Source organism: Lithobates pipiens, unplaced genomic scaffold (genome assembly GCF_037356315.1).
Source record: "Lithobates pipiens isolate NorthernLeopardFrog02 unplaced genomic scaffold, aLitPip1_a1.2 Scaffold_8, whole genome shotgun sequence".
Lineage (NCBI taxonomy): Eukaryota > Metazoa > Chordata > Amphibia > Anura > Ranidae > Lithobates > Lithobates pipiens.
This window is the reverse complement of record NW_027507903.1, coordinates 73,280,966-73,305,443: the sequence shown is the minus strand read 5'-3', so window position 1 is coordinate 73,305,443 and position 24,478 is coordinate 73,280,966. Positions and strand designations below refer to the sequence as shown.

General features: G+C 44.7%; 1 protein-coding gene and 1 long non-coding RNA gene across 3 annotated transcripts in view; one reads left to right on the top strand and one right to left on the bottom strand.

Annotated features, from left to right (window-relative positions):
• LOC143960525 (uncharacterized) overlaps positions 1-11,297 on the bottom strand; it is a 44,247-nt gene extending 32,950 nt beyond the window's left edge. Inside the window, exons 1-3 of one of the 2 annotated variants that reach the window (XR_013270334.1) lie at positions 11,057-11,297; positions 8,674-8,837; positions 3,949-4,744 (exon numbers count right to left, since the gene is read on the bottom strand). This is a non-coding gene — a long non-coding RNA (uncharacterized LOC143960525). Of the gene's footprint in view, positions 1-3,948; positions 4,745-8,673; positions 8,838-11,056 lie in introns of those variants that run through there. The other variant, XR_013270335.1, reaches the window with a different exon arrangement.
• A 257-nt stretch (positions 11,298-11,554) lies between these two features.
• Positions 11,555-24,478, top strand: part of LOC143962658 (tropomodulin-2-like) — a 153,195-nt gene continuing 140,271 nt past the window's right edge. The window contains exon 1 of the mRNA XM_077472005.1: positions 11,555-11,659. The gene's annotated coding sequence lies outside the window, so the exon portion shown is untranslated. The remainder of the gene's footprint in view (positions 11,660-24,478) is intronic.

Sequence of the window (24,478 nt, the reverse complement as noted above, 5' to 3'; positions counted from 1 at the left end):
GAGAAGTACAACATGGTCCCAGAATCCCAGACATCAAGAGCAGCAGCAGATGGTATATATGTCCCCAGGCTGTGGTACAACAGGCTGCGTCTTTGGTCAGACCAGAGTGAAGCCAGGTCATCACTTTCTTCTCTTCGCTCCACCCTTCACTGCACCCTTCCCTGCAGACTTCCCTGCAGCCTTCCTGGGAGGCTGTGTCTCCGGTGGTGTACTTGTGGCAGGAGGAGGAGGAGGAACAGGAGGAACTTGATCCACAATATCGCTGGTGGCAGTTAATTCGCCACTCAGCCCCTTCTGCAAGGCCAAGAAAATGATTCGCTCACACTGGAGGCGTTGGCCCATCTCCAATTGCTGCAGCCGGCTGGCTATGTAGCAGCCATAGGCCTCTTCAGCTTCAGGGGGGCTCCTTAACACATTATTAGCCTCTCGAATGAGGCGCAGGGATTCCTCCTGTGTGACTGTCATTTTCTTTGGCCTTTTTGCTGGAAGACGGAGGGGAGGCACCTGTGATTGTGTGAGTCTTCTACTGGGCCCGAACACCTCCTGGCTGACAGTGGGCCCAGCCTCCTCCTGCCTGCCACTTTCCACACCTTCCTCCTGGCTGAGCTCATCCTGTGTATAAAAAAGGGACATCGTTTTAGTTTTTTGTTCATCAATCATAAACATTTTTCAGCTCCTGACTTCAAAATTCTGTTAATACATATAAAAGAGTATCATTATGACACCACTATTTCTTGTTTCTGCTGGTGACAAACATTTGTGGCCACTACTGTAAATTGATATGTCAAAATATTTGTTTTTTTAACATCAATAATAGTGTTTAAATTATAACATCTAGTTAACATCATTAATATTATGAATATCACTATTTATTGTAACAAACTACCTGGCTCCAGCTGGGTGCATCCGCTTCTTCCAGGATGGAAGGCTCAGCTTGCTCATCAGCCTCTGCTGAGGTGGAGGGAATGCTGCAGGGAAGGGTGGAGGGAAGAGTTGAAAGCGATTCCCTGGCTTTACTCTGGTCGCCAATAAACCGTAGTTTGTCAAAGTACCACAGCCTGGGTACATACACAGCACCTGGTGCTGCTCCTGATGTTTTGGATTTAAGGATTTTCTTAGTCTCCTTTCGGTACATATTTCTCAATATTTGAATTTTCTTTTCCACAAAGTCCACGTCTGCCTCTGGGATCCAAGTCTGCACAAATGTCAGAAGTTTCTCCAGCGTTGCCCTCCTTACTGGTTTATTATAATAATCAATGTGCTTGACTTGCCACAGATTTGTCAGCTCTTTGTATTTGTCAATAAACAGACTCAAAAATTCAGGATCTTTAAATTTCTGATTCATTTTTCTGAAAGACAATACACAAGCCAAAAACAATAATGTTAGCCCAGACTCTCCTAATCTTAGCCCAATATAGACCCCAATCTCTAAGCAGGATATGCCACTGATTTGGGGAATTTGTTTAAACTTACCTTCGTTTTGCTTGCTCCCAACTTCCGTTCCTATTTTCTCAAAAGAACGTACGACATGTGCATTTTGTCGTTATATACAGTGCGCACGCGTAGAACCACGCCTGCGTTGCCCGCCCATGACGTTCTTTTGGTCAAGTTTTTGTTTTCCCGCCCTTTTGTGCGCACATAACGTACGTAAGTACGTACGACATGTGCATTTTGGCGTAATATCCAGTGCGCACGCATAGAACCACGCCTGCGTTGCCCGCCCATGACGTTCTTTTGGTCAAGTTTTTGTTTTCCCGCCCTTTTGTGCGCACATAACGTACGTAAGCACGTACGACATGTGCATTTTGGCGTAATATCCAGTGCGCACGCATAGAATCACGCCTGCGTTGCCCGCCCATGACGTTCTTTTACAAGAATATTTCCCGCCCCCTTTTCTCTACGGTGCGCAGTAGGAGAAACATGGTGGAAACACAACAGGTGCTTGATATTAATGACTCCAGTAGTCACGAATCCCCGGAGCCACAAACGTCCCAATCCGGAAAGAGGAGATTTAAGGCCTCAAATATGGCATTTGAAGAGATGGTGGAGATGGTGGCAATTTTGCGAAGTAAGGATTATGATGGCAAGCATGGACCATACACCCATCCGAACTTGCGCAAGGCCAGAATCATGGCCAAAGTAGTTAAGACCCTGCACAATCGTTTTGGGGTACGACGGTCAAAAGACCAATTGAGGAAACGGTGGTCCGACCTTAAATTGAGGGAGCCGGATCAGTACAGAAGGATCAAGAAAGTTCTTAAAAAAAGTAAGTACTTGTCGTGTGTTCCTATTTTATGATTATTGCATACTGACTTTACCTTTGTACAATGTAAAAAATTGCTGCTTTCATGTTGGTGGATACAGTAATCGTATCGTTAATAACAAACCCTCGTTCGTTGTTCGTGTCAAACCTCGTTTATGATACAGGGTTTAATCCTCATTTTTTTGCTGTGTAATTTTTAGGAACCAAACAAAGATTAGGACATTGTGGTTTAGATGTGTTTCAAACTACAATGACTAGAAAAGAACATTCAGTGTAATTGAAGGAGAGGACACTTGGCAGCTGGTTAAAAACACATCTACACTCATGAGTAAAAGTGTGGGACACCAGAGAACATTTATTAGGGTAAACCACACGGGGTTCCTTGGTATACTTGGGGGGGGGGTTGGGCATGTGTGAAATTTTGGCACAAAAAGCAAATTATTGTAGTTTTTGGCAAAGTGAATTGATTTATCATGTCTTCACATTTTGCATCTCTTCATAAACCGACAATTGTACAACACTTCTAATCAAGGTTTCATCTTCCTAGTTCTGGCCTTAAATATCTGTGTGATAAAGTATACCTTTTTGTTTGTTAATTTCTCATAGGGGAGAAAAGACTCACAAAGCAGGATCCCAGGGACCGCCACCCTTGCCAGCATGAATGTGAGGTTAGCCCCATCCCCCCGTGGATGTGCATGTGGAGGAAGGAGAGGTGGAGGAAGGAGAGGAGATGGGCACCCCACCAGGTGAGTGTCTGACACCACAGCGTCAGGTAATGGATGTATACCTGCATATTTCAAAACACATGTTTTTACATCTATTTTAGGTGATGTTCTGGTTGTGGAAAGGGACACATTTCCAAGCACCAGTGCCCCCCCCCCCCCGAGGATGTGAAGGAAGGAGAGGTTGAGGAAGGAGAGGTGGAGGAAGTAGGGGAGATGGGCACCCCACCAGGTGAGTGTCTGACACCCCAGCTTGTTGAAATCCATGTATGACTGCATATTTTTTGAACCAATTTTTATCATCTATTGTAGGTGATGTTCTGGTTGTGGAAAGGGCCCGTTTTCCAGTGACAGCGCACAAAGGCTGATTGGCCAGATAATGTGCTGGAATGGGGAAATAGATGCCATGTGAACTAGCCTGGATCTCCTGACGAATCGGATTGACAATATGCAGCAGGAAATGAAGAACATGATCGATATTTTGGGGAGAATATAATCCGTTTCTCCATAATATCGATCATGTTCTTCATTTCCCTTGTTTTACTTAAAAGATTGTTACTTCCTAAATTATAAATATTGTGGCTGATTGTTGTTACATTTTTCATAGTTTTTTACGAAAAAGAAAACAAAAATTAAAAAAACCAAAAAAAAAAAAAAAACAATTTAGAAAAATCAAAAAAAAGGAAAATAAAAAATGTTTTTCAAAGAAAGTTAAATTAACCCAAAAATAAAAAAAATCATATAAATATTCTATGGCACATGTGAATGTGGCCAAATTTAAATTTTGAAGAATCAACAATGTGTGGCGTATTCTTTCAATGCTCAATACCAGTTTGTGAAAAGTGATTTTGTGTATCCAGTGACAATGGGCCTTATTTAATTAATGAAAATACACTTGGCACTACAAGTGCACTAGGATAACATAGGAGACAGCACAAACCAAAAGCAAGCAAGAAAAAAAAATTCAGATTTGATGTTCTTTTATTATTTTAATTGTTAAAAATTAAAGATTCTGTGGCATTGCAATGGCCCCCCTACCGTTAAAATAAGTTACATATCTTTGACGAACCTCACGGGCACTTTGGGGGGCCAAGCCAGTACGGCCAGTATCCAGGCCTGTCATAGTTTCAGGAACAAGTCCAGCCTCAGGCACTATTGAAGACAAATAATTGGTTGAGTTTTTATTTAAAAAGTTGTGCAAAATGCAGCACGTAAGTACAACATGGTTCAGTTTGTATTCCGCAAGGTTGATTGGAGTCAGAAAAACACGGAACCGGCTGGCCATTATTCCAAACGCATTTTCAACAACTCTTCTCGCTCTGGCCAGCCGGTAGTTGAAAACCCTCCTCTCCGGGGTGAGGGTTCTTTGGGGGAATGGCCTCATGACGTGGTCGTCCAGACCGAAAGCTTCATCAGCTATGAAGACGAAGGGGAGTTCTTCAACATTCTCGGAATCAGGTGGCAATCCCAGTCCACCTGTCTGTAGACGGCGGTAGAACTCCGTCTGGGCGTAGACTCCTCCATCAGACATATGGCCATTCTTCCCCACGTCCACATAAAGAAATTCATACTGTGCCGACACCACCGCCATTAACACAATACTGTGAAACCCCTTGTAGTTATAATAGTACGACCCCGAATGGGGTGGTGGCACAATGTGGACGTGCTTCCCATCTATCGCACCACCACAGTTCGGAAAGTCCCAACGGGTGGCAAAATGGGATGCCACAGTCTGCCATTCCTGTGGCGATGAAGGAAACTGGGGAGGCAAAGCAGAAAAAACAAAAATAAGTACTTTTGCACATTAAACATTGTACATTACAACACAAACTTTCTTTCCCGCTTCTGCCTAGTCACAGGACACCGATCGTCTGCTCCCTGTCATCGGGAGCAGTGATCAGGGTCATGTCACTGCTAGCCCATCCCCCAGACAGTTAATAAACACTCACCCAGAACACACTTTAAACCATTCCTCGGACCCCTTGTGTTTAATAACACCTTCACTGCATGTGACATTTTTACAGTAATCAATACAATTTTACAGCATTGATCACTGTATTAATGACAATGGTCCCAAAAATGTATGGAAATTGGCCAATGTGTCCGCCATAATGTGGCAGTCACAATAAAAAAATTAAAAACGGTTAGCACCACCATTACTATTTACAAAAATGGCAAGATTTTAAAAATGCCAGCAAAATAGACCATATTTAGGATACGATAGAACTTTTGCACAAAATAATCAATAAACGCTTATTGCGATTCATTTGAACAAATTTGTTTAATAAGAATACGTATCAGCATAAAATGATGTCCAAAAAAATCAGGGTGATATATTTTTTTCAACATTAATTTAAGGACACACAGACTAGTTGGAATTATATTAAGTGGGGGGGGGGGATCCAGTTAAAGGACACACAGACCATTTGGGATACTATTAAGGGGGGGGGGGGGATTCAGTTAAGGGGACACAGACCATTTGGAATAATATTTAAATGTTTGGTTTTAGGATAAAGCAATACAATGGAGCTGACAAAAGACATGTGACTAGACTAGGTGGATATGGGCCTACCATAGCATGTTGGTGAGGTTTAATGAAGGCAAATATGCATGAAAGACAAAAAAGGAGCATTAAAAAGATTACAGCATGCATGAGGACAAAGGGGACATTCACAGCATATTGCAATCATGGTAATTAGAGATTGAGGAAAGAAATACAAGACATTAGCAAACATTAAAAACAATAAAATGTGATGTTAAATGATAAATCTTACCTTAATATAGTCCTCCTGCAGGACCTGTATGATGGCAGAACAGGTCTCTGGAATAATGATCCCCAGAGCCTGGGGGGAGATGCCTGTCGAGAACTTGAGGTCCTGAAGGCTTCTCCCTGTCGCCAAGTACCGCAACATGGCGATGAGCCTCTGCTCCGGAGTGATGGCTTGCCGCATGCAGGTATCCTGCCTGCTGATATAAGGGGTCAGCAAAGCCAGCAGACGGTGAAAAACGGGGTCCGTCATCCGGAGATAATTCCTGAAATGATCAGAATTATTCTCCCGGATCTCACGAAGCAAAGGCATGTGCGAGAACTGGTCAAGCTGGAGCAACCAATTCTTCGTCCATGAACTCCTCAACACCACGTTCACGGACTGTTCTTGGGTTGAAGAATGAACTACAACACCAAGCACAAGCAAAGCACGAACTCGACGACGAGTACGTACACGCAACATGGCTTCAAAACGGTCGGCTTGTCAGAATGAACTTAACAGAAGTCACTGAAGAACAGCAAGGCCTGTGAAGAGCGAGCTGAAAGTCAGCGAGCGCAGTAGATCGCACTGCAAAATACAGAGACGAACTGACTACACGCACTAAAAAACAGATACAAACCTCACAAGCACAAACTGAAAAGCAGTGAAAAACGTTCTGAAAAATACGAGTCTGAAAAGCACGAATCGTCTCTCACCAAACTTCTACTAACACGAGGTAAACACGAAATTAGCAGAAGGAGCCCAAAGGGTGGCTGATTTGATGGGCACTGGTGAGGCTACATTGATGGCCAATGGTGAGGCTGCATTGATGGGCACTGATCAGGCTGCATTGATGTGAACGTGTGAGGCTGCATTGAAGGGCATTTGTGAGGCTGCATTGATGGGCACTGATAGGCTGCATTGATGGGCACTGATGAGGCACAGATGACAGGGCAGGTTTTAAAAAGGAAGGCATCCTAACTTCCTTCTGGCTTGGGTGTAGTAGGAGAGAAGAGGAGGAGGGGAACCCCCGGGCCTGAAACTTCCCATCAAACAGACAGCAATTCTCATTGTGCAGCCAGTGTGCTGTTCTCTTCATGGGTCTCTATGGTGTCCGGAGCTCAGAGCGATGCTAAGGGTAAGTGCCATGCTGCAGCTATTTGTGTTTATTATACAGTTCAGGGAACTGTTCGGGCATCTGCAGAGCAAAGCAACGCCTGTCATTTGGTGAGAACTATTGTGACAGCAATTGTTACATATAGCACTCGGCTTTAGATTTACATCACTGCTGGAAAATAGGATGTGTGCTTAGCTACAGAGCTACCATTTATAATTTTTCATGGTCTATTTCCCATATTAATGCTGATATGTTCTGCAGTGACTTTACTATGTAGAACATTCACATGGCACTGGTGAGGCGGCATTAATGGGCACTGGTGAGGCTGCTCTGATGGGCACTGATGAGGCTGCTCTGATGGGCACTGATGAGGCTTGCTCTGATGAGGCTGCATTAACTGGCACTGATCAGGCTGCATTGATGGGCACTGATGAGGCTGTGCTAATAAACACTGTTGAGGCTGCATTGATGGGCACTGTTGAGGCTGTGCTAATAAACACTGGTGAGGCTGCATTGATGGGCACTGTTGAGGCTGCACTGATGGGCACTGGTGAGGCTGCATTGATGGGCACTGGTGAGGCTGTGCTGATGGACACTGGTGAGGCTGCACTGATGGGCACTGGTGAGGCTGCTTTGAAGGCACTGATGAGGCGGCCCTGATAAGCTGCACTGATGGGCCCTAATAGGCTGCATTGATGGGCACTGATAGGCTACATTGATGGGCACTGATGAGGCACAGATGGCAGGGCAGGTCTTAAAAAGGAAGGGGTGTGGCCTTGATGAGATTTAAATTAGGAGGTGCACGAGCTTAGTCAGGCCTAGGACAGCACAAAACCTAAATACACTTTCTTAATGCATGTCATTAAGAAAGATCTTCAGTGTAAAGTAGAACAAAGAGTCCTATAAGTGATGGTTTGGCTCCCACAGAGCCCTGATCTCTACATCATGGAGTCTGTCTGGGAATACATGAAGAGAGAGAAGGATTTGAGGTAGTCTACATCCACAGAAGATCTGTGGTTAGTTCTCCAAGATGTTTGGAACAACCTATCTGCTGAGTTCCTTCAAAAACTGTGTGTAATGCTGCATACACACGATCGAACTATCCGGCAGACTTTGTCCGGCGGACCAGAGTCCGCCGGACAATCCGCCCGTGAGTGGGTTCCGGCGGACTTTTTCTTTCCAAAAGCCCCGCGGACTTAGAAAAAAGTTTTGACTCAAAATTGTCCGACGGACAATCCGCCTGTCTGTGTGCTAGTCCGCCGGACTTTTGAAATTACTTGCCCACACAGAGAAAAGTCAGTTCATTTTGAACGTGGCTCTAGGTAGACAGTACTAGGGAAGAAAGTCAATGTCGCCGCCTCCATCGGCGAGATTGAACCCTCGCTGGCCCCGTCACCTGGTATGGATTCAAAGGGGAACCCTTATGCCGAAAAAGAGACGTGGGGGTCCCCCCAAAGTCCATAGCAGACCCTTATCCGAGCACATAGCCCGGCCGGTCAGGAAAGGGGGTGGGGACGAGCGAGTGCCCCCCCCCCCTCCTGAGCCGTACCAGGCCGCTTGCCCTCAACATGTTGATGAGGACAAGGGCCTCTTCCCAACAATCCTGGCTGTTGGTTGTCGGGGTCTGCGGGTGGGGGCTAGCAAGGGCACTATTCAGCTTTAGTTAGAGCTGCATACACAGTTCTTTGGTAAAGGTCAACTAATCCTTTAAAGCAGTAGTAAACGGCTACAAAAACAAAAAAAAAGCAAAAAAACTTTCCCCTGTAGGACAAATGCTTAATGTGCTAGTATGCATCACATACTAGCACTATATGAGAGACTTACCTTAAAACAAAGCCCTCCAGCAGTGCGCTGTCCCCGCTGAAAAGGCTTTGATCTTCCCCCAGTCTTCCTTCGGGATTTGTGGCCTCTGGCTAGAAGAGTGGCCAGGGCAGCGATAACTTCACTCTCGCACATGCACGCAGGAGCCCTTGGCTATGGCACAGGCTCTGGAAGGGGGAAAAAATCAGAAGGGGATTGGCTGTTGTCCAAAGTTCTTACCATAGTATGCACCTTTCAACAATTGTTTTCCAATTTTCGGCCAACAAATGTTGGATGGCAGGCTAGTAACCTTTTGTCAAACGTCAGATTTTCGGGTGGTAAGTACAGAAATCCGTCACACAAAAGTCGAAAGTACAAACACGCATGCTCAGAATCAATGCTCGCCAAACACGAAATTAGCAGAAGGGGCCCAAAGGGTGGCGCTCAAGAGCTGAAATTCCTCATAGTACATCACTACATTCGTGTTTGTGGCACAACAATTAACGTTAGTATGCAAGACAAGATCCTGCCACGCGCGCTTTTGACAAAAATCAAATGCTCGGTTTTCCAACAATCATACCGTGTTTATGAGGCTTAAGGCCTCTTTCACATGACTGATCCGTTCAGGTCCGCCTTCCAGTTTTTTAGGTGGACCTGAACGGATGCTCAATAGAGGTGACATGTCCGCTGACATCCGACCCGAAAAAGTGTGATGGAGGAAAAACCTACTTTTCGATCCGTCATCGGATCAGATCGGGTGACGACGGACTCTGCGGTCCATCGTCATCTGATCTCCCATAGGGGAGAGCGGCGCTCTGACAGGTCTGTCCCTGCACAGTGTGCAGAGACTGACCTGTCATCTTCCTGCTCAGCGGGGATCGATGGAGCAATCCCTGCTGAGCAAGCGGATGTCCATGGAGCGATCCCCGCTGAGCAAGAGGATGTCCACGGGGCGGATCAGCATGGATCCGCCACGTATGAAAGAGCCCTTAGCCCCTGTACACACGGTCGGAGATTTCCACAACCAAATCCGTCGGATTTTGTCCATCAGATTTAGTCTGACGGATTGTGTCCGAAACTGTTGCATACACACGGTCGGACTAAGTTGTCGAAAAATCCGATCTTTCAGAACGTGATGACGTAATTTAGTTACGATGGGACTAGATACAGGCTAGTAGCCAATAGCTTTGATGTAGGGATTTGATCTGAGCATGCATGGCACTTGGTCCGATCAAAATTCTCTACACATGATCGGATTAGGTCCAACCGGCCCAGTTGGTCGGGAAATATTTCCAACATGTTGGAAAATTGGGTCCGATGGAGATTCGGATGGAATCAGTCCAATGCATACCACACACAGTTGGATTATCTGACGACACGGTCCGATAAGACGCATTCCCACGGATTCTCCGACCGTGTGTACGCGGCATAAGACTGATGATTTAGACCTCTTTCACACTGAAGCAGTTTTCAGGCATTTAAGTGCTAGAGTGCCTGTAAACTGCCTCCCATTCATTGCAATGGGTGCTTTCACACTGGGGCAGTGTGCTTGCGGATGTTAGAAAAAGTCCTGCAAACAGCATCTTTGGGGCAGTTTGGGAAAGCTGCATGCAGCGCTCCCAAAATACCCCTGCCTATTGCAATGAATGGGCAGCGCTTCGGAAACGCCTAAAAAAAGTGATTTGGAAGCGCTGTGTTTTTAACCCCTTTTTTGTGGTTAAAAGCACCCCGCTAGCGGCCCGAAAAGCACTTCTTAAACAGCGGTAAAGCGCTGTTGAAACGAGCGGTGCTTTACCGTGGAAGCAAGGGCGGCCCCAGTGTGAAAGGGGTCTTAAAACAAATCTGGTTCTAATTGTACAGATATTTGAATATCAAGATTCCAAATCACTTTCTTGTGATTATTGATGGGAGTTGAAACTGGTGCCTTCTAGTTGACCATCCTTTGTATTTTACAACATTTTATCGCACTCAGGAATCATGAATTGTTTTTTTTCATATATATGTTTTTTTTACATTTTTTGGTGCCGCTAAAGTCCCACACACCCAACTGTTCACTAGTTTCAGGCCATGTCTCATGTGTGATTATTTTACACTCAGTAAAGCCACATTCACACATAAGCGATGCTGCTGCATTTTTTTTGTGTGCATTTTTGGAGCAGCACCATTCATTTTTAAAGGGGCCTCCCTCCGCTGAGCCAGGTGCATCTGGCGTTGTGTTTTACCATAATTTTTGTGGGTTTTGACGCACACGACAATCATGGCAAAATTGTTTGCGGTGCCATTAAGAAAAAAATGACGCCGCAAGCATGTCCTGCGTTTTGTTGTAGTTCCGGAATTGCAGGCAGAATCCAGTGATTCCAATACGCACAGGTGTGAACGGGACATAAACGTATTTAGAAAAACTTACAAACAGGTACATTTCATTCCCAAACTTGATCGGTACTCGCTCATCCCAGGCTTCCGCAATCCTGTGCCGCCATTTTTATAAATCGCATCTTCGGTGGTCGTCATCCTTTTCTAAAACAGAAAATCTCAGACAGCGGTCATGGCTCCAGCCAAAGCTGAACACAGGAAAGTAATAAAAGATAAGACAGTTACATAACTTGTAATTAAATACATCAGCAGCCAAAACTACTCACAAAACTACCTCACAGAACAGCATTCCTAACGCAGTCCCTCGTCAGCCATATTTAATACTGGCATACGATAAGCTCCTTTATAAAAAACCTAACACGGACTTTAAAATTTTTTAGTAAAAAATATTTCTTTTTTGAAAATTTACCAATACTTATATATTATCGAACGTATTTTGAATGAAACGCTAACATTTCTATTAGTTGTGAGCGATGTGGAGCCCGAGACAAAGATGGCGCCTACGTGCTCGCACAGGCTCAGTCCCGCTCTTGGCATGGCTGTAGAAGATGTCGCCCCCTAGTGGTCTGGCATCCAGGAGCGGTACCATCCCTCAGCATCACACACTGGAAGGGGATAACAGAAGGCGGCTGGGAGGGTAAGAAGAGCGATGCTTGTGTGCAATGTCTGTATATCGTACGGTATGGAAAGAGATGCAAATGTTAGCCGGCATCATGCTGCAGTGTGATCGGGTTGTTTGCATGAATGGAGCGCCTTGTTTTATCCCTAGCTGACCATGGTGCTGCAGGAGGAGGAGGAGGAGGGATGAGGGTGATGAGGATGAGGATGATGGTCAGCCTGTGATGAGCACATGTCAGGGTGTTCTCCCTGCACAGGATCCTTCCTAGGCGTGTGACAGCTGAAGGTGCAGAGAAGGATGAGCTGGAAATCAGTTCTTGTCTATGGAGACAGTTGGGTGTGTTCTAGTGATTTCCTATGGAGCTCAGCCTGAGATGCTGCACACCACCATCCCCTTCACCAAAGCAGGTGAAGGATGCCATGGGGTATGTTCAGGGCACATTGATGGCACAGGATGAGCAGACTGCGGAGATGCTTAGGACTCCTCTATGGATTGATGTATGGACCACTAGCTGATTGTTGGGAAGTGATGCCTGGGGTCTGACAGGTGCCACTTTGCCAATGGTGCTGGAACTGCACCGATCAGCCATAACATTATGACCACTGCCAGTGCCAGGTAAAGTGCCTAACATCCATTCTCTTGTTACAAAGGCATCTAAGGTGGGTGGGATATATTAAGCAGAAAGTGAACATTTTGTCCCTGAAGGTAATGTGTTGAAAGCAGAAAAAAAATTGGCAAGCGTAACAATTTTGGGCGACTTTGACAAGGTGCCAGATTGTAATGGGTAGACTGGCTGGGTCAAGTGGCACCCATGCTTTGATGGGTGGTGGTCATAATGTAATGGCTGATCAGTGTGAATGTCAGGCAGGCACTGCAGAGCGGGGTGCCACAGAGACACCTTGTCTGTAGGGAGGTCTAATACTCAAGGACTCAGAATGTGTTGCTGCTTTATACGGATCAGGAGCCATATTTAAGGCGCCGGATCGCGCTATCACTTAAAATTCATGGGCTTGGTTTGGCAATCCGCCATATAAGACTCCTTGGGATCACCGGGCAAATTGAATGGGCAAATCCCCGTTTTTCTGATATTATCATGTATTATTGGTGCTCTTGGTGGGCATCTATTGACACCCCTGCTGGCAGTGCTTCATCCATTTTTCTAAGTTGTATGGTGGAACATTTCACACATAAGACAAAATTATGACTGCATATACTCTTATTAAATATCCCTGATAAAGGTGCTTGAACCAGAAACGCGTCGGGTACCGGAGCTCACTATATTCTGGGGAGTAATAACTACCTTTTTGTCATGCATACCATGTAACATGTCGTGTTTTTTGTCTCTTCTATGTCTTTTTGTATACTTGTGTAGTATTTTTGTCCTTTTAACCATCGGTCATCACAAGATCGAATGATTTTATGTATACTCAATAAATTAAATTTCCTTAATTCATATGTCTGGTTGCTGCCTACAAAGTCCCAATGAAGGGGGGTTTCTTTTTATTGATTCATAATTAGGGATGTGGCAACAATACACCGGTCTGACATGGTGAAACCCTCTTTTTTGCTGTATAAATGTTAAGGACACATTGATATCACAGCAAGGACAGGCTGCAGAGATACTTCGGACTCTTCTGTGGATTGATGTATGGATTTCTTGGTGATTGCTGGGAAGTGAAGCCTGGGGACACAGGATCTGACAGATGGGACTTTACTCATGGTGCTGGAAGTATACTATATTGCCAAAAGTATTGGGACACCTGCCTTTACACGCACATGGACTTTAATGGCATCACAGTCTAAAGCTGGATACACATTATAAAATTCTCTGTAGATTTTTTCCTTAAGATTTACCAAAACCATATAGTATGAGGTCAGACCTTAAGGCCCCTTTCACACTGGGGCGGTGCGGGCGTCGGCGGTAAAGCGCCGCTAGAAAGCGGCGTCTAGCGGCGGAATGGGCCGCCAGCGGGGCGGTTTTAACCTCCGCTAGCGGGCAAAAAAGGGTTAAAACCGCCCGCAAAGCGCCGCTCCAGCATCGCTTTGCCGGCAGTATAGCCGCGCTGCCCCATTGATTTCAATGTCACCGCTCCAAAGATGCGGCTAGCAGGACTTTTTTCACCGTCTTGCCAGCGCACCGCTCCAGTGTGAAAGCCCACCGGTTTTCACACTGGAGTGAAAGGGGCCGGATTTTTCAGGCGTTACTCAGGCGCTATTTTTGAATTCAGTCGGAAAAACCCTCCAAGATTTTTCAGACGAAAACTCTGATTGTGTATACGTGGCATAAAGGAAGTCAGACAACCAAATTTGTATAGTGTATGGGGTCTTAGTCTGTAGGGTTCGATATTGAGTTTGCCCACCCTTTGCAGCTATAACAGCTTCAACTCTTATGGGAAGGCTGTCCACAAGGTTTAGGAGTGTGTCTATGGCAATGTTTGACCATTCTTCCAGAAGCGTATTTGTGAGGTCAGGCACTGATGTTGGACAAGAAGGTCTTCTCGCAGTCTCTACTCTAATTCAAAGGTGTTCTATTGGGTTGAGGTCAGGACTCTATGGAGGCCAGTCAAGTTCCTCCACCCCAAACTCACTCATTCATGTCTTTATGGACCTTGCTTTGTGCACTGGTGCGCAGTCATGTTGGAACAGGAGGCAATCATCCCCAAACCGTTCCCACAAAGTTGGGAGCATGAAATTGTCCAAAATGTCTTTGTTTGTTGACACCTTAAGAACTTCCCTTCACTGGAACTAAGGGGCCAAGCCCGGCCCCTGAAAAACAACCCCACACCATAATTTCCCCCTCCACCAAATGATTTGGACCAGTGCACAAAGCAAGGTCCATAAAGACATGGATGAGCGAGTTTGGGATGGAGGAACTTACCTGACCTTCAGAGTCCTGACCTCAACCCGATAGATTAGGAACTCTATAAAAAATGTTGCAGAATTTTTTAGGGCCCCTTTCACATGGGAAAGGTCAGATCCAGTCAGCAGAGAATCTGAGAGCAGATCCCCCAATTTAACCAGAGCAGAAAAAGAATGGATATCACCTTTGTAATATCCGTGTTCATTACATTTTTCTGCTGCATTTAATAAACTGAGCTTTACATACTCATATTAGATCTATAGACGGCCAGCAGAATTGTGTACGTTTACCTCATATCCATCACATTTAGAGCCAAAAATATAAGAAAATACACAGACTTTGGCTCTGGGCCAACCAGGAGGTAATGGAATATACCTGGCCACCCATAGCCCTTGTACACACGGTCGGAGAATCCGTCGGAATGTGTCCTATCGGACCGTGTTGTCGGATAATCCGACTGTGTGTGGTATGCATCGGACTGATTCCGTCGGAATATCCGTCGGACCCAATTTTCCAACATGTTGGAAATATTTTCCAACCAACTGGTTCGATCGGACATACTCCGATCATGTGTAGAGAATTTTGATCGGACCAAGTGCCACGCATGCTCAGATCAAATTCCTACATCAAAGCTATTGGCTACTAGCCTGAACGTAGTCCCATCGTAACGAAATTACGTCATCACGTTCTGCATGATCGGATTTTTCGACAACTTAGTCCGACCGTGTGTATGCAACAGTTTCGGACAAGATCCGACAGGCAAAATCAGACGGACAAAATCCGACGGATTTGGTTGGCAGAATGTCCGACCGTGTGTACAGAGGCATAGACTAACATGGAGGTTCTGATCAGATCTGGTCGATCTCATTGGACTGCCCATGTGAAAGGGTCCTTATTGAACCTGTCAAAAACCTGACCAATTTAAACTGATCATATGATGAAATTGTATCAGCAGAGTTTAAAGGGTTAGGTCACCGTTACCTTGTTGCTAGGACGTTGCTAAGACACTCCCCACTTTTACTGCTGTCCCCCACCATCACAGGAACAAGCTGTCAAATCTACGCACATGTGTGGCCCACTCTGTCCTCTGTCACAGCATCACTGAGCTCAGTGCTATTGTGACCAGGGAGAGAGAGAGCACTTGTGAGGGGATTGGCGTGCCTTAGCAACATCCTAGCAACAAGGCAGGACGAGATGATGCCATCTCTGTGAGTTCTCCAGTCAGGTCTTAGGAGGTATAGAAAATGCCTACACCTATAGCAAGGGCATTTTTCTGCTTTGGTCACAGCTGCAGTTTGTTTTTACTACAGGTGGAAAACAAGGCGGATCCCCGTTCTGACAGGGGACATCTCAGAGATCTGCTGTTCCCAGTGATTGGGAACCTCTATCTCTGTCATGTCCCAGGCAGCCCATCCCCCCTACAGTTATAACATTTTGAGGGAACACAGTAAATCCCTTGATCACCGCCTAGTGTTAACCTCTTCCCTGCCAGTGTCATTTATACGTTGATCAGTGTATTTTTTAACACTGATCAATGTAATAATGTCACTGGTCCCCATAATGTGTCATTTGGGGTCAGATTTGTTCCACCGAAATGTCGCAGGCCCAATATAAATCGTAGATCGCCATTACCAGTAAAAAATCAAATAAATAAATGTCCCTTCATCTATCCCATAGTTTGTAGACGCAATAACTTTTGCGCAAACCAATCAATATACGCCTATTGCGTTTTTTTACCAAAAAATATGTAGAATACATATTGGTCGAAACTGATGAATGAATTTTTTTTTTTTATATATATTTTTTTTTCGATATGTATTATAGCAGAAAGTAAATACCGTATATACTCGAGTATAGGTCGATCCGAATATAAGCCGAGGCCCCTAATTTACCACAAAAAAAATAGGAAAACTTATTGACTCGTGTATAAGCCGAGGGTGAGACATGCCTGTCCATCCCTGTGTGTCCGTCCATCCCTGTGTGTCCAGCCCTGTGTGTCCAGCCCTGTGTGTCCGTCCATCCCTGTGTGTCCGTCCATCCCTGTGTGTGCAGCCTTGTGTGTCCAGCCTACCTGTGTCCCGAGCCTGCGTCCTGAGCCTGCGTCCCGAGCCTGTGTGCTTCTGCACATACGGCGGCCATGCCAGGATCGCCGCACCTCTTCTCGTCTGACAGACGGCGGCCATTCCACTGTTCAAAAGCCGCGCCTCCGTCTGTGATAGGCGGAACACTCAATTTCCCAGCAGTCTGTGTTCCGCCTATCACGGACATCCTCTCATCCTCGTCCGTAGTATGAGGATGAGCGGATGTCCGTGATAGGCGGACCACTGACTGCTGGGAAATTGAGTGTTCCGCCTATCACAGACAGGGAGGCGCGGCTTTTGAATAGTTGAATGGCCGCCGTCTGTCTGCTCGACACGCTGATCTTGTAGACAGACGGCGGTGACTCGAGTATAAGCCAAGGGGGGCACTTTCAGCCTCAAAAAAGAGGCTGAAAATCTCGGCTTATACTCGAGTATATACGGTACTTTTTTTTTTATTTTTTATTTTTTTAATTGCCACTCTTTTTTTTAGTTTATAGCACAAAAAATAAAAACCGCAGAGGTGATCAAATACTACCAAAAAGAAAGCTCTATTTGTGGGGGAAAAAAAGGACATACATTTTGTTTGGGTGCAGCGTCACACGACCGCATAATTGTCAGTTAAAGTGACGCAGCGCCATATCGCAAAAAATGGCCTGGCCATTAAGGGGGTAAATGCTTCCGGTCCTTAGGTCGTCAATCATAAACCATGTGAGTTGCTAAATGTTGTACCTTCATTAAATGTAACCATATTGCTACACTTAGAGGCGCCTCTCTTCTCTTTTATACTCTGGAGCTCCTGCTGGATTTTGCTTCTAATCCCCTTGTGGAGACTTCCATTGTGGATGGACATTTTATGGTTACACAATTTATCACATTGCTATAATATTTTTATATGGACTATAAACTGAAGGATTTATGAATAAATAGTTGTGTAACGAATCATTTGAGTTTCTATTATTCTTATGGGAAAATTCGCTTTGATATATAAGTGCTTTGGATTACAAGCATGTTTCTGGAATCAATTATGCTCCAAATTCAAAGTTTTACTGTAATATAATTTATAGTACACCATTCTTTTCCATATAGGCTAATTTAGACTTAAGGTTGGGATGGGGAGCAATAAAAAATGTGGTTGTCAATGTTAGATTAATGACACCCCAAAAAAGATAGTAAAACACAGAACAACCAATGCAATGCGATTCGGGTGGGGGGGGGGGGGGGGGTTGGGGAAGTCCTGCACCATTTTGGTGTGGATGCGATGTGATTTGAGCAATACAAAATGCGTGGCTCATATCGCACCGCACAGACATTGCATGTGATGTGCACAGGATGCCGTGTTCCGCATGCACTAGCGTGACCCCAGGCTACATGCTGTGTTTGCAGCAAAAATGATCCCCCTGTTGTGTTCAGCAGGCAGCACCACTGTTGAATGTATCCCATTCAAGCAAATGCAACTGTGGCACGGTGGTATGGCATTTAGCATTTAGGGGGTTAAAACTGTTTTTTTTTTTTTTTTTTTTATGACGCCTCTGAAAAGTGGACTGACTGCAGATTTTTTCAGTTTAGTAAAGTTGACGCTCATTTAGACCTAGCCTAAGGACAACTTTCTTATATTTGGTAACTCAATGGGGTTAATTTACTAAAGGCAAATAGACTGTGCACTTTGCAATTTGCAGTTGCTCCAGAGCTTAGTAAATGAGGTGAAGCTTCACTTTGCAAAGAATACCCAATCAGGCGTGAGGCAAATTATAAAGAATCATTTTTGCTTGCACATGATTGGATGATGGAAGTCAGCAGAGCTTCTTCTCATTTACTAAGCTCTGGAGCAACTGCACTTGCAGAGTGAAACTGCACTTTGCACAGTGCATAATCTATTTGCTGTTAGTAAATCAACCCCTATGAATGATATTGTCCTCCATGTTGGAGATAAATATATCCTGCATTCAATACTTTAAATTGGACCATTTCACTAACGTCCTTTCACCTGCCTCCTCCTCATTCCACATATACAATTGTAGAATTTATTTATTTTTTTAAACAATAAATACGTTTTCTATTTCATGCGGGTGACATATCGGGTCATCGCTGTTTCCTGGGAAGACTACATCACATCTTAGAAAGTAGTGCCATTTATTCTGCGTGATTCCTGTGGTGTGTCTGCACATGCGCTTGATCTCCTTTCAGGGAAGGGGAGCGTCAACCGTAAGAAATCAGTGCTGGACTCCCTGGACTAGTAAATGTTTTTTTTTTGTTGTTTTTTTGTTTTAGTTTGCATACAGGTACCAGTGTTAGGCCCCTTTCACACATGCGGACATTATGTCCGTATTTCATCCATCCGTTTGCGGATGAAATACATGTATTCCTATGGGATAGCGGGTGTCCGCAGACACCCACTATCGTCCGCCTCCGCTATTGTCCGATTCTGCAGACGGAGGAAAAGCCTATTTTTCTATCCGTCTGCAGAGCGGATCGGATGAACACGGACAGACGGTCCGTGCTCATCCGATCCCCCATAGAGGATAGCGGAGAGCTGACAGGGTGGTCCCTGCACAGTGTGCTGGGACCGCCCTGTTATCTCAGCGGGGACAACGGAGCGATCCCCTCTGAGCAAGCGGATCATCACGGGGCGGATCATTACTGATCCGTCCCGTGTGAAAGGGGCCTATGGGATCTTACGTTTTATGTAGAATTAAAGGTGACATTATGTACCAGGAAGGGATCAGTTAGTCTTGCGTTATATGTTCTAGAAATTGTAACTGTAATAAATGTATATTCTCAGAAAAAAAATCTATTTTTAAAGTATATCTGAAGGCAAAACTTTTTTTTTTCTAGGTTTGGAGTGGAGAGGGATTAGAACACCTGTCAATTTTTTTATGTTTTTTTTTTTTTATGTCTGTGCCCCCCATTGCGGAGGTTCACCATCTCTATTTGTACAGTTATCACTGAGAATGAAAATGAAAATCCCAAATTTTGTATTGTCACTAGAACAGGAATAGTGGGGAAATCTTCCACTGGGGACCCCAGTGACACTGGTGCCAACCGGGGTTTGCCTCACTTTGGAGGCATTTCATCTCACTTCCTGTTTTCACTATGGGACAGGAAGTAAGGAGAAATCTCCCCAAAGGGACACAGATGGCAAAAAAAACCTGCAGGGTTATAGCTCTCCCCTTCTTTATCCATAATGAAAGAAATGTTTAGCTTATTTTAAAAGCCCTAGTATCCCCAAGAGCCTTGTGTTTTGTTATCAACTTTGCTACGTCTATCAAAATGTTCCTTTGAGCTGATCAGATACACTAAAGCCCTGTACACACGATCGGAAATTCGGCCAGCAAAAGACAGATGAGAGCTTTTGGACGGAAAATGTGACCGTGTGTATGCTCCATCGCATATTCTCAATTTTTCGGTCGGAAAAAGTTCCGATCGGAAATTCCGATCGCCTTTATCAGTTCCGACGTGCAAAATTCCTACGCATGCTCGGAAACAATTTGACGCATGCTCGGAAGCATTGAACTTCATTTTCTCGGCTTTCTCGTAGTGTTGTATGTCACCACGTTCTTGACGGTCGAAAGTTCAGCGAACTTTTGTGTGACCGTGTGTATGCAAGCCAAGCTTGAGCGGAATTCCATCTGAAAAACCATCCAATATTTTTCTGATGGAAATTCCACTTGTGTGTACGGGGCATAATACCAAAAGTATTGGGACACCTTTACATGCACATGAACTTTAATGGCATCCCAGTGTTAGTCCGTAGGGTTCAATATTGAGTTGGCCCACCCTTAGCTTTCCTGCAACCACAGGTCCACCACTGCAGGTCTGAAGTTGATCCCCTTTTTAATGCATGCCAATATTCTGTTTGCTTTGTTAGCAGCAGCTTGGCATTGCATGCCATTGCTGAGCCTATCATCTACTAGGACCCCCAGGTCCTTTTCCATCCTAGATTCCCCCAGAGGTTCTCCCCCCCGGTGTATAGATTGCATTCATATTTTTGCCACCCAAATGCATTATTTTACATTTTTCTACATTGAACCTCATTTGCCATGTAGTTGCCCACCCCATTACTTTGTTCAGAAAATCTTGCAAGGTTTCCACATCCTGCGGAGAAGTTATTTCCCTGCTTAGCTTAGTATCATCCACAAATACAGAGATTGAGCTGTTTACCCCATCCTCCAAGGCGTTTATGAATAAATTAAATAGGATTGGTCCCAGCACAGAACCCTGGAGGACCCCACTACCCACCCCTGACCATTCCGAGTACTCCCCATTTATCACCACCCTCTGAACTCGCCCTTGTAGTCAGTTTTAAATCCATGTACTCAGCCTATGGTCCATGCCAACAGACAAAGACTTTACCAAGTTGATCGATGGATCGACTTGGTATGGTCACAGCCTGCCCATAGATCAAATCGATTGATTGATCCCTGCTGAACCAGTCAAGAGTTGAACTATATTTAGCTGGTTTTAGTTTGGGCAAATCTAAAGCTGACCATACAATATATATTATAATATGATTGTACAATCTCCTTTAGGCTTCATGCACACAGGCACGATTCTGGCTAAATTGAGAATCACAATTTTTTTGCTTAGAAGATAGATCACGATTCTCGCAGCATAACATCATCTTTCACATTAAAGAGGAGCTGCACCTAAAAAAAAAATATTAAAAGCCAGCAGCTACTAATACTGCAGCTGCTGACTTTTAATAAAATCACACTTACCTGTCCCAGGTTCCAGCGATGTCGGCGGCAGATGACGAGCGATCGCTCGTCTCGCTGCTGCCACCGCCGCCATCCTCTGTCAGGGAATCGGGAAGTGAATCATGACGGCTTCACTGCCCGGTTCCCTACTGCGCATGCGCGAGTCGCGCTGCGCGTCTCTTATGGTCCCCCGCTGTGTCTCTGGGAACTGTGTGTTTCCCAGAACACAACGGGGGGGGGGGGGGCGGAGCGTCTGCGGGGGTCTGCGGCGGTCTGGCCGGAAGTGGGTGCAGTTACCTGGATTATCCAGGTAACTGCACCCCCCTCCCCCCTGAAAGGTGCCGATTGTGGCACCGGAGGGGGGGAGGGATAAGATTAGCGGAACTTCCCCTTTAGGGTGAAGAACCGCTTTAAAACAAAAAAATTGGGCTAACTTTACTGTTTCTTTTTTTTAATCATTGAAGTGTATTTTTTCCCCAAAAAAATGTGTTTGAAAGACTGCTGGGCAAATACAGTGTGACATAAAATATTACAGCAATTGACATTTTATTCCCTAGGGTCTCTGCTAAAATATATATAATGTTTGGGGTTCCAAGTAATTTTCTAAAAAAATAGCAAAAAGTATTGATTTTACTTTAAGAAACAAGTGTCAGAAAAAGATTTATGCTGCGTACACACAACCGGACTTTTTGACAGCAAAGGTCAGACGGAACGCATCCGTCGGACAATTTGATCGTGTGTGGGCTCCATCGGACCTTTGCTGTCCAAAAATCTGAAGGACTTTATAAATAGAACATGTTTCAAATTTTTCCGCCGGAACCAGTTCCTATTGAGAAATCCGTTTGTGCGTATGCTAGTCTGACAGACAAAAACCAATTCTAGGCAGCTATTGGCTACTGGCTAGGAACTTCCTTAACCCCCCTAGCGGTAATCCCGAGTCTGGCTCGGGTTAGGAATTTACTGATAGGAGCGGTAACCCCGAGCCAGACTCGGGATCGCTTCGCTCAATGCAGGGAGGACACAGGGAGAGTTACTTACCTTGTTCCCTGGATCCAGCGATGTCCACCGCGCTGTGTGATCGAGCTGTCCTCCGCTCGATTCACAGTGCCGAATGCCGCCGAGCTCCATTCCCTGCGGCGTTAAGGCGCACGGGAGTGGAGAACGGCGGCAAATTTAAAAATGTAAAAAGACACAAAACACACACAGCACTGTAATCTTACAGATTACAGTGCTGTATTAAAAATTACACACCCCCTTTGTCCCTAGTGGTCTGTGCAGTGCCCTGCATGCACTTTTATATTATAAATACTGTTTTTTACTGCCTGGAATTTGGAGATTGTCCATAGCAACCAAAAAGTGTCAATTTTTCAGTGTTTTTGGATTTGATTACATTATTGAATAATTTGTATTATTCTTTATTATATTATAAACTTTATCATACCCGGGATGTCTGCTAGACCCTGGTTTGAACAGATTTAAGAGCGTTATTCCTAAGAATTACAGGACTACAAAATAAAAGCCAGATTTCCGTGCAAAATAATTGTACCGCTTTCAGCACCTAATTCCAGACTGAATCATACCGCCAGGGAGGTTAAAGAGGAGTTCCCCTTAAAAAAAAAATTTAAAGTCAGCAGCTACAAATACTGGAGCTGCTGACTTTTAATAATCGGACACTTACCTGTCCCAGGGTCCAGCGATGCGGGGGAACGAAGCCCCGATCATCCCCCCTCCGCTCGGCGGCGCTGGCATTGCAATTGTGGGCACCCACTGCGCATGCCGAGCGGCGCCATGATTGGCCGCGCAGTCACCTGGGACCTGTCACGTGTCCCAGATGACTGACAGGAGGGAGAGGGCGGAGCTGAGCCCTTCCTGCGCCAAGGGGAAGTGATGTCACCAGCCCAGGCACTGAAGGAGGCAGACTACGAGGGACCCCCTAGCAACAGCCATTTAGAGGTGAGTTTAAAAAAAAAAATTCCAAATGTTTATTTTTTGGGGAATTTTAATCTTTTTTTTTTGTGTGGAACACCGCTTTAACTTCCTTATTCTAGTCTGGTCGTACGTCATCACGTTCAAATCTGTCAGACTTTGGTATGATTGTGTGTGTCCAAGTCCATTCATTCGGAAAGTCCGGTCCTGTGTACGCGGCATAAGACTTTAAGTGGTTAAACTTCCTGCATTTACATGTTGTTTAAAAACTTGGCAGACTGCCTGGATTTTCTTCTTTACACACAGAAGTTTCCCTTTGATCTAAGAAGGAAGAGTTGGTTACAGTGTTTCATTTTAAAAACTTGGCAGACTGCCCGAATGTTTTCTTTTGACAGCTGAGTGAGCAGATAAGTCTCTCCACTTGTTATATGAAAGAATCAGCAAACTCTGCAATAGAGATCATCAGAGGGGTTGAATCGAGATCACAATTTTTTTAACGATTAATTGTGCAGCTCTAGCTAGGACCTACCTGATTGGATACAAATGTACTGTTTCGACCCTGTCAAATTTAATAGGGCTCTTCCGTAGTTAGTAAGTTTACAGGGATTTGAACAGAGATTGTACAATCAGATTGGAACGTGTTTAGACATTGCTATGATCCTGTAAAAGATATTACTGACGAGCCTAGCTGCCATTATTACACAGAACATCACCCTATCATGTCATAGAACGGCAGCATAGCACAGAAAATCATTATTTACACAGAACAATCAAATATATGGAATATGGAATACATGATGGACCACGTGGGCTTTATCTGTTATTTATGTTCTTTATTTAGTTGGTACTTGATCTGTTCTATATTTTTCTTTGCAATGCCAATAGATAGTTGTAGAATTTTTATCTTATTTTTCGGTAGGGTTACTTTTTACTAAACCGCCCATATCAGATCGATGCGTTCTGGGAAGACATGTGTGTTCTGGCCACTAATGGAGCTGTGAGGGTCATATTGTATGCACAACTGATGTTCACTCAATGGCAAGGGCTGCTGTCTATTGAGGGAAAATCAATATAAGTAGATTAGAAATACAATACAGGAAAAGACTACAAGATACACTCCCATCTATGTGACCATCAATGTTGTGTCTTGCCAGAGAGGTTTTTAAGGTGGCCATACAGACATTTTATCCAATGGAGATATGCAATGTATTTAAGAAAGAGGTCCAAATTGAATGTAAATGTGAACACACAACTGCATAGACATATAGACATATCG